The sequence below is a fragment of the Hakea prostrata genome, chromosome 5, assembly GCF_041222555.1.
Source record: "Hakea prostrata isolate BN-2017 chromosome 5, UWA_Hpros_2, whole genome shotgun sequence".
Lineage (NCBI taxonomy): Eukaryota > Viridiplantae > Streptophyta > Magnoliopsida > Proteales > Proteaceae > Hakea > Hakea prostrata.
In genome coordinates, this window is record NC_142604.1 from 54,811,139 (window position 1) to 54,822,339 (window position 11,201).

At 37.4% G+C, this 11,201-nt stretch overlaps 1 pseudogene; it reads left to right on the forward strand.

The window, feature by feature from the left end:
• Window positions 1-3,926: 3,926 nt before the first annotated feature.
• On the forward strand, window positions 3,927-5,078 carry LOC149016606 (F-box/kelch-repeat protein At5g60570 pseudogene; annotated as a pseudogene).
• Window positions 5,079-11,201: the final 6,123 nt, after the last annotated feature.

An 11,201-nucleotide genomic window follows, 5' to 3' on the forward strand; every position in this document is an offset into this window, starting at 1 on the left:
TCTTCCAACCTTCTCGGAAACTTGAAATTTTACAACCGAATGTATTATCTTTTCCTCAATCTCTTATTATTATTCTCACTTTTTTCTTTTAACTTACTTCAATTGTGCTTCATTTTTATTTGATCGAAATTTTGATTTCATTGTTTGTCTTCCAGTGAATGCACTCCATCTCAATTGTAGATGTTGTATTCATCTTTTACCCGCTATTTGTGTCTCTGCATGGTCAATACATTTTATCACTAATATCGTGGATTAGTTTAACCTCAATTTATTCTGATTCAAGATGTTGCTCCAATCACCCATACCCTCTTTCTTTCTCTTCAAGTTCCCCCATATTTCCTACACTCTCTCCATCTTGTTCTTGTTTTTGTGGGTGTTTTTGAATCCTAAGTCCCTATTCCGTCATAAGAGAACAAAAGAAAGATCCAACACGGAGACCTTGAGGAAACTAGAAGAGTTTTTGGTTCACGGCAAAGAGAAACAAAGGAATAGGGCTTGGATTTATGTGAAAGAAGGTTTTATTTTATTTTATTTTTATTTTTTTTTGAAAATTTTAATTCAACCGGGGTTAATATTTGTAATCTTGATAAGTCGTTTTTTAATATTTTATTTTCATTTAAAAACAATAAAAAATAAAAATGAAAAACTTAACAAGTTTTAAGTACCAAATTACCTCTCCATCCAACAGTGGTTACCATTTCATAATAGCGGTCATGAACGAAAATCCATTAAATGTACCACAGCTATTTAATGATGGTAGTTTCTTTATTCCGTCTGTGCAGAGTCTACATAACCTGTTTTTGTTTTTCCGACAAAAATCAATTGTATTAATAAAATAGATGAAAAAGTAGAATCCAGTGTATCTGATTATAGTATGAAGTTTTCTCATGACAATAGTAATTGTTGGTGTTTAGAAACCTCATCCATTTTTCATGCATGGTTGTCATATGAACGGTAGTGTGTGTTTTGGCTAAAAGCTATTTGAATTAAAGGCGAAAAAAATGATAATAAGTGTCATACAATAATACACAGGTTAAGAGGGACCTCAAACCCTCAATCCCGCAATAATACTTGGCCGCAAATACACCCAATCTTACAGAAACCTCAAGATGTAAATTTGTGGTCACTCGTTATTTAAAACAATATTGAGGATGCCACTTCTAATTCATTCTTAATCATGGCTGACCAACGTGAATTAAATCAAAAACTTCTAGTCTTGAGGTTGAACCAGCCAAGAAATCGACTCCGTGTTCATCTCTTTGTAGCAGTGAAAGATTTTCCACTGAGTTAAGTTCAAGAATGCCTGAAGACCAAAAATTTTCCACAACTATAGTGGAGTCACATTACACTCAAAAACAAGGAAATTTCAGAGTGCAAGCCAACTCTAAACTATGTAAAAAAGCTTCAAATTCTGCTCCAAAATTTGCTTTGACAGTATTTCGTTTATTTATCTCGTGCATTTAATTTCAGTTCATGGATATGTTTTTTATTGTAAGAAGCAAGATATAGGCTAAGTTATGATATGTTTTTTCAATTGGGTTATATTAAATGATATTTTATTAGTGATGTTTCATTTTTTAGAATTGCGTTGTGAAACTATGTAGTTTTTGTTAGCATTTACGCAGTTAGTTTTCTCCTACTGTGTGAAATGATACATTTATCCCCCATTGTAGAAAAAGAGACATTAGTATAGTCACGCTTAATTTGTACATCACATGAAACTCACTTTCCCTCGTTGATAGATTGACAAGTCTTGTAGCATCTAGAGTAGCATTCGTAGCTAGGGTATTTTGATTATTCAAACACATAACTCAATTCTTGTTGAGAAATTATGAGAGAACAATACATCTTTTGGAATTTTGATCACTATGCTATTTTTGGTTTCATACTACTACTATTGCTGACCACTTAAAACTCGTTGCATGAACAGTAAGATACATCCAATGATAAAACAAAGCGTAACCTTTGGAAATATTCTATTGCATATGTGCCAAGATTTGAATGGTTGACAACAAAATGTCCATGCCGCACAAGATTTTTTTGCATTCAAAGCTTCTTTGCATTAAAAGAGAAAAAAATACACACAAAATATCGACTCAAAATATTAAAATCCGCATGTTTATGTTTTTTATTTTTACTTTTTTAATTTTTTTGGCACAAGGACGTTCTCCATCTGGACGGAAATTATCCTACGCCCATTAGGTGGGGAGTTGGAATCCTCTAGTCGTGAGGGTAGAAGTGGCACCTCAACGGCAACTGTACTAATCTCCCAACTCTTTGCAATGTCATTTCGACTCTGGACTTGCTTGGTACCTCTACACACTAGCAACTTGTTTACATTAACCCCAGTTTCAGAGATAACTTTTGTTGCTGAATGATAGTTACTCTCTATTCTTACCCTTCCATGGCTGACAAATTCATCGAACAAAAGAGAATTTTGTTAATGTCGAGTTTATCTCCGGTCTTTATAAATTTCAGTTTCATTTAGCACTCAATTGGCACTTTTCGGAAGTCCATTCTTTACAACCAACACGAAGAAATGCTTTAGATCCAGAACCCACTAACTGAAAATCTAAAACTCACCCAAAAGGAATTTCACTGATCTACAGTACATGAAGTTTTCTACAAACCCAGATCTCACTCTACGCTTTTATGAGGAACCCTAATATGGGTGCAACTACAAGATGAATAAGAATAGGAAAGCTTTGGATACTACTGAAAGCATATGTGTCCCTGGGCTGTCATCAATGATTCTTTTTTCTGGGTTTTAATTGAACCGCAATAGAAATGAAAAGAGAAACATTGGGGTGACGGTTATGAAGGAAGAGAAGCAACGATCATAAATCCATTAAATGTTCAGAAATGAAGGAAGAACTCAATTTCTCTCTGCGGGAGATTATACCAGGATGCAAAAAGCTAAGACTGTCCTCCTAGGATTTATTCTTGGACAAAAAATGGGTCAAGATGCGCTAAGCTGGCCAGGGTTATCTCAGTTCTAAAAAGGAAAAAAGCTGGGTTGTAGATGACCATTAATTACTTCTTGCTAGCTTTAGGATTTCTTCACTTTTTCGCCGTTCCATCTTACCCTATTCCCCCTTTTTACGGTTTCCAATTGCGCAAGCATGCAGTTAAAACAAATTTTGAAAAGCAAAATTCTGAAAAACACTCGTTCTTAAAGAGTGAGAGTGATAGAGAAGCAGAAGCAGAAGAAGTTCTTAGACGTAAGAAGAGACGCTCTGAAGTTTGAACTTCCCTCTCTTTGATTAGATCTGGCAATGCTGTGTAGCTGAAAGAATCCGCCAGAACATGCATTAATGATTGTTTTCCGGTGAACTGTTATGTAGAGATTGCGTTGATATATACCGCAGTACATTCCTGAGCGACCGTGCATTAGTGCCATTTCTTTTTGGGTATTAAAGTTTTTTCTTTTACACCGGAACTGTTTGGTCTTTCTCTGGATCTGCTTGTCGGCAATTTCTGGGTTTCAGAAATTTTCAGGTAGTTTACGAGGTTTGAGGTTCAGAGCATTTTGTTGGCTTTGTTGAAGGGACTCCCTCTTGAGATATTCCTATATATATATCCAAGCTATTAATCCGTTTCATTTTCTTCAGGTATTTTCATCTCGCCACTTTCATAATGCTTCTTTAGTTGAAAACGTGTCATTTGAGATTGATGTAGTTTCGTAATTCGTTCGTATGCAGATCGTGAATTCCCTTTGGTTCCTTGTTCAGATTAATTTATTTTTCCTCTGATTGTATCATGATGCATGCAATACCATTTCAATTCTCTATTCAGTTTTTGTCATCTGTTAACCATTGGTCAGATTCATCCATTATCTTTGCTTTGATACTTCTCTTGCTCATGCTGTGACATATGAGTTATTGTTTGTCTTCTAATTTGTCTTTGTATCTATTAGAGAGTTATCGATGGGTCAACGATACACTCAAGAGGCAGAGAAGGAAAAGGAAATACCTATTTCTAAATCACCGGCCATGGCTGCCCAAGGATCTGGTGGAGATTCTACGGGTCAATCATCAGGTGATGTTATACCAGGTCTCTATGATGACATTGCAATGGATGTTCTTATTTGGGCAAACAGATCAGATTACCCAAATCTTGCATCTGTGAATAAAAAGATTAATGCGTTGATTTCTACTGGGCTTCTTTACAAGTTGAGGCGGCAGATGGGTGTTATTGAACAATGGGTTTATCTAACTTGTAGTGATGTGCCCTGGGAAGCTTTTGATCCTGCAAGACGTAGGTGGATGAGGTTACCTATAATTCCATGTGATTATTGCTTCACACATGGAGACAAAGAATCTCTTGCAGTAGGAACCGAACTCCTTGTTTTTGGTTGGGAACTTTTAGGGTTTGCCATATGGAAGTACAGCTTGCTTGATGATCAATGGTCTAAGGGCCCATTAATGAATAATCCCCGATGCTTGTTTGCTTCGGGTAGCTTAGGAGAAATTGCCATTGTTGCTGGAGGAATTAACCAGAATGGCTGTGTTTAGAAATCTGCTGAGCTTTTCAATTCCGAATTGGGTTCTTGGGAAAGTTTGCCAGATATGTTCTTGGCTCGAAGACTTTGTGCAGGATTCTTCATGGACAGCAAGTTCTACGTTATTGGAGGAGTTGACGGTCAACATGGGCGTTTAACTTGTGGTGAAGAGTTCAATTTAGAGACAAGAACATGGAAGAGGATAACTGACATGATCCCTGGTTGGCATGGTGGACCTATGACGTCTCCTCCTCTCGTGGCAGTGGTTAATAATCAGCTTTATGCTGCTGATGTAACTACAGATGTCGTGAACAAATATGATAAAACCAATAATACATGGAATATTGTGAAGAGATTGCCAGTCAGAGCTTGCTCTATCAATGGTTGGGGTGTAGCATTTAAGGCATGTGATGACAAGTTGCTTTTCGTTGCTGCACATCCAGGAACTTTTCATGGTGTTTTCATGGTGCATTCGTGGTGTCCTGAGGATGGGAATGAGGGACCAGACTGGGATGTTCTTTCCGCCAGAGAGCAATTAGTTGGGTTTGTGCAAAACTGTGCAGTGATGGGTTGCTAGCTGATGCTTGCATGACTATCTTATCAATTGGGTTTATACCCTCTATTGGATTTCTTTTGGAAGGTTAGACCAGTCTACTTTACAAGGCACCATTAAAGAGTTTAGCAGAGACTTATACCGCAAATATGCACCTATGAACTCAATGATCTGAGAAGTTTAGATATTTCAGTTGCCTTGGAGCATAATTATATATTTTGAGTTGTACCGTTGTTGTCATTTAGTAGTTATTTACCAATTTTGGATTCAGATCTTTCTAGGAGTTGAGTTATCTATATACCATTTAGGGATTCATATATTTCTATAATTAGATGTGCGTACCATCAACTAACGGATACCTAAGAGCCTACTACATGTCTCATTTTTGTGGTTTACATACGAGAACAAGTGTTTATGGAAAGAAAAATGCGGTATGATTTGCTCTCAAATGAAAGTTCCCCTATTAGTGCATGCAAACCTTCCGAACTCATTATGATCCTTTGGTTTGTCAAAGGAATATGAGACTTTAGCATCCATTATGTCATAAGGATTAGTGAGGTGAAACAATCTATTTAACTAATCAGAACTCGGATCAATATTATTTGGTGGTGCACTTGTTCATTCTTGTGACCATTTATAAGTCGGCCATTACTAATGTTAACTAGCACTTCGCTGCTCCAACTTCACTGATAGCTTTAGTTATCCAGTATGTGTTAGTGTCAAGTTGCATGCTTTGTCTACCATGCTCACATTGTTGCCTCATTACTAGGATACATATATTTAATATCTTCAAATTCTAAATGTTGCACGTACAACCCGGTGGTTGATTTTTGGATTGCCGAGTTCACAACTATGTTACTAGGGAGGATTTTGGTTTTGCCCAATCCCAACCCGAAATGTCATCATTGACAAGTAAGACCACTTGCCCGCATTCAAATCTTTGTTCTTTCATAGTGTATTTTGAACCCACTGTAACGTGTGTCTTCTACCTAATGCAATGCTTTTACCATTAGGTAATTATTCCAATGTATATTGACTAAAACCTGTACCAAATCACTGGTTTTAGAAAATTTTCACTTCTTTCCAAATTTAATTGTGAGGGTTTTACCTTTTCCCAACTAATGAGTGTAAAGTAGTGGCCTAATGAATCTAATATGGTTTAAGCTTGCTTATAATAACCTTGAGGGTTTGGCTTAGTTGGCAAAAACCAAAGCCTCTTAATATGATGCCAAGAGTTTGACTATCCTTGGGACTATAGGTGAAGCCCAGCCATATACTCAAATAGTTATAAAGCTACTCCTTTGAGGATGTAGTCAAGGCACGACAGACATCAGTTGAAGGAAAAGAGAAAAGTAAAGAAAAAAAACTTGCTAGCAATGATGAGATCCTAAAGCTTTCATCAAGTAATAAATTTTACAATTAATGGACAAGCTTTAAATTGAATTACGTATAATTCCTCTGAAGATGATGAAGCCTTTCCCTAATGAGTGTAACACCACCCCATGACTTAATTTTTATGATTTTCTCGCGAAATCTCACAACTCATCCATGATTATAAATCTTAAATTTTCTCTCCAATCAAGAAGATACGAAACTAGTTACATAGCAATTCATATTACTATTGAGGAATCACTATTCTGCAATACAACCCAGCCTACATAGGAGAAGGGAGATTATCAGTCTCAGGCATCTTTGAACTCCCCACAACTCCAGCATACAATTTCCACCCTCCCCATTTCCACGACCTCCATTACCAGCTTCCTCAGGAAGCTTCAAACGTGGAAGAAGTACTCCCTAGGCACCCCCCCCCCCCGAATCCTCCAAAGCTTCCCTAGCCTCAGTCATTCTTTTCCTTGCCTTTCCACTTTTTCTATCAATAGAATTCTTTAGAAACAAAATGAAAAGAAAAAACAAAGAGACAAATAGTTGTAGTGTATTATATTACCAACCGAGAAACTACAAAGATTAAGCATTTTAAAAGATGTCCATTATTTGTGAATGGCGCCAAACCGAATGTCGCCGCTCAGCAGAAACCCTAGCGAGAAACTGAACGGCGCCAAGCTTTGAGGTGCAGAGCCTCTATCTCTCCACCTCCATCTCCCCCTATTATACTCCCTCACCCCTTCTCTCCCTCTCTCTGCCTCTCTTTTAGTTTTCTCTGGTTTTATTTTTTCACCCTTGTTCTACTCCCTTGCCTCCCCTTACCTATCTCCGCCCCTCTGCTCCTTCGCCTCCCTCTCTCCCTCTCTCCGCCTCTGTCCCATGAGTTTCTGGTTATAGAAAAACAAATCAAGAGTTCCAGTTATAGAAGAAAAAAAAAATCAGGAGTTCTCTCCGCCACTTTCCCTCTCTACGCCTCTTTCCGCTTATTGAAAAAAAAAATCTATGTTTCTTTCTCTGCTTTCTCTTGGTCCCCAATCGGTGGAAGGTTCTGATTATTAGATAGAGAGAGAGAGAGAGAGAGAGAGAGAGAGAGAGAGGGAAAAAAAAAAAGTCTAATAGATGCGAGATTTAGTAGTGCATTCTGCAGGTCTGAAGATTGTGCACCGGAGCTGGAAATGTCTCCAGTGGATCTAGAAGCTTTGTTGTTGCGAGAGTCTCATGGTCGCTATCTGTGTCTATGTCCGCCTGTGTGGCGTATCGCCTCTTTGGGTGTTTGTGATGGAGGATATGAATATCGTATTCCTTGTGCTTAATTGTTGATGTGGTTGTTACAACAATTATTCTAAGGGCTTGGGCTCGACCCAGTCCTTAGCCTGGATGACCTTGTCTATTGCATGTATGACGTTTGGTAAATTTCCATTCCTAGGTTTGGATCGAACTTGGTGTTTTCATGCATTTATCTTTTGTATTTCTTTCTTTCCTTTGATGTGTCTGTATTTCCTTTCAAGTTCATGAATGAAGTTTTTCGGCTTCGTACCACAAAAAAAAAAAAGATGTCCATTATTTGTGCATTGTGAATAAATGTCCCCGTAGTATATTGAATTCAACGCAATCCAGCATGATGCATGCTTTGTTGGTAATAAGTTATTTACTCCCAATGGAATTATTCCATTTATTGACGGATGCATAACTATCACTAGTAGCTCAAAACACACATAACGATTATTACCACTGTCAGATGTAAACTAGTTAACACCACCATTAAATAGATTGTAAATAGTTAACATATAGTATTGTCAGAATTAACAAGTTGTGATACAACTAGCAATAAATTCTTTACAGGAGGGGAATAAAAACTCAATAATTTACCATTGATAGATTAAACCTATAATGGTAATAATCATCCTTGTATGGCAACTTTTGTTTTCTTCGTTTTCCTACGTGTCGATATCATAAAGTAATAACATTGCCAAACTGCGTAGCTTTTGTTAGCATTTAGACGTCTATTTTTCTCCTGCTCTGAAATGATATATCTATTGTAGAAAAGAGATATTGATATAGTCATGATTAATTTGTACACCACAAGAAATTCACTTCCTCTCTTTGGTTGATTGAAAAGTCCAATGGCGTCTAGAGTAACATTTGTAACCAAAGCCATTCTCTCCAATGCATGTTTACCAATACATAACTCAATTCATGTTGAAAAATAATGAGAAAACAATGCATCTTTTGCGATTTTGATCCTTTGCTATTAAAAATAATTTAAAAATATTTAAAAACCATTATTGCAAACCATCTAAAAATAATTTCATGATTGACAACAAAATGTTCAGGCAACACAATATTAAAATCTGCACTTCAGGGTTCTTTTCTCTAGAATGATGATGTTGTAGTTGAGGGACGTTCTCCATATGGAGGTAAATAATGCCAACACTCACTAAATGTCGAGTTGAGATCCTCTACCCACAAGGGTAGATGTGACACCTCAACGGCAGCTATACCAATCTCCAACTCACTACAAAGGTCATTTCTACTCTCGCCTTGCTTGACACCTCAACAAGCTTGCAAGGTGTTTGCATTAACCATGCCATCATAAAAAATAAAAAACTATTTTTGTTCAATGACAGGTGCTCTCTATTCTTACCCTTGCATGGCTGACTCATTCATCTAACAAAAAATAATTTATGTTAATATCCAGTTTATCTCCAGCCTTTCTCTCTCTTCAGTTTCATTTCGCATGCAATTGGCATTTTGCAGAAACCCATTCTTCAAACCAACACTAGGGAATGTTTCGAAACCAGAACCCACTAATAAAGAAGCTGAAACACTCACCCAAGTAGAATTTCAGTGATCTGCAATACATGAAGTATTTTACAAATCGAGATCTCTCTGAGTTTTTATTAGGAACCCTAATGTGGGTGCAACTACAAGATGAATAAGAAGAGTAAGTTTGGATACTAGGAAAGCACAGAGTCTGAAGTGAGTTGTGATGCAAGGCAAAGACCTAGATATTGGATTTTTTTTAGCCTGGTCTTAAGCTTGTTACTTCGGTGTTGTTGTTTTCCAGTTTGTTTTTCTCTCCTTTTGCGGAAATGGTCAGTATTCTTTGGGCAGGTTTTTAGTTGGGGTATTCTTCATTGACCAAGTATACTATTTAGTAAGGAACTGTAATCCTTTTTGTTAAACTAAATCAATGAAATGAATATTTTTAGATCATTTACCTTAGTGATTTTCTGCAATGGATCTAGACACGGGAAGTGCCTCTTTGCATTCCCTTTCTCTTCTTTCAACTTGTGAACTCTATAGGTTATTTCCACGCTTCCAAATCGGCGAACTACAATGATGGAGGTTTAGGATTAGCTTGGAGAATTCGTAGAGCATGAGAGAGTATTTTAAACCATGTGTTTTTGTTTGGTTCTCCATCCCTCTATTTATAATGTTTTCCCTCAACCCTAATCCTTAATTAGGGTTTTCCTTAGACTCATCTTAGGGAGAGAATATTAGAGTCCTCTTTAGACTCAATTAAATATAGGAGTAGTCATCTTAGACTACATAACCATCTTGCTGCCACCTACGGTGCAAATTGTAGTGGGACCCACCCACTAATATTAACATCTCCCACTCGCCGAAGGGTGGCGGAGTTATCCAAAGGCTCTCATCAACTCTAATCCTTTCAATGCGGAAATGGAACGTGCGACCTAAGAGATGTATCTAGGGAAGGAGTGTTATATCAAATCTCCATCTAACCAACATAGCACATCATCCTCACCTTTCACTTTGATCCTTTTTCCGAAGTCCCAAATTCACTCCCACAAGTTAGTGACTAAAAGATAAATAAACTTATTCATGCAAAATGATTAATAATAATAAATTAAAGTCAATTTGGGTTTCCAAAGATATCCCAAAATTTTCCGACAAAAACACAAACCTAACCACCAGCTTCAAACTCGTCGTTTTAAACCTAATTCGGCAAAAAGTCAATATTTTGCCACCAATTCAAAGTCGAATCGAAACAAAACTTTGGGATAGTCTAATTGGAAGCAAAGGGTTCTAAGAGTACCTTCAATTTGATCCAATTTGATTTATATCAAAAAGCGCCAAATTTGGCTCTCCTAAATCGCTGCGGGTGTCTCCAGAGAGCCTAAACACGAAATCTTTTGCAAAGATTCGCACCAACAACTCTCATACTAAAGAGAAACCTCAACACAAGAATTTCAAAAGCATCCAGTAAACCTAACATACTTCACTACTGCAATCCTACAAAAGAAGAGAAGAGAAACCTCACACAATTGTGTTTAAAGAGAAGGATTTAAGAATTCTCACATTTCTTCAATGTTCCTGCAATGATCTGAGTCGCGGAGCACCTTTGATTGGGTGGGATCTACTCTTCTCCTTGGTTTCTAATCTTCCCCAAGCCTCAGCCTTGTTCTAGCATTAAAAATGCATTTAGAGGTGAGTTACAACCTAAAATAGAGTTTAAAAACCCGGAATCCCAATTTTGTCCCGAGGTGGAAAAGGGATGGGGGGTTGTGTCACCCAACCGGCCACTCAACCGGTCCATGTTTGGACCCCCATCTGGAATCCTATTTTGGTGATTTTTGACTTGAATGAAAGGTCTTTCAATTATCTACGTTTGGATACCTTAACCACGTAAATCGGACTCTCCATCGTCGAGCTACAGACGTGCAAAAATAACCCCTTTTATTCCTTCATGACTAACATTCTCTCTCCTTTTAAACTCCAGGAGAGGTGTCAAGTCATCAC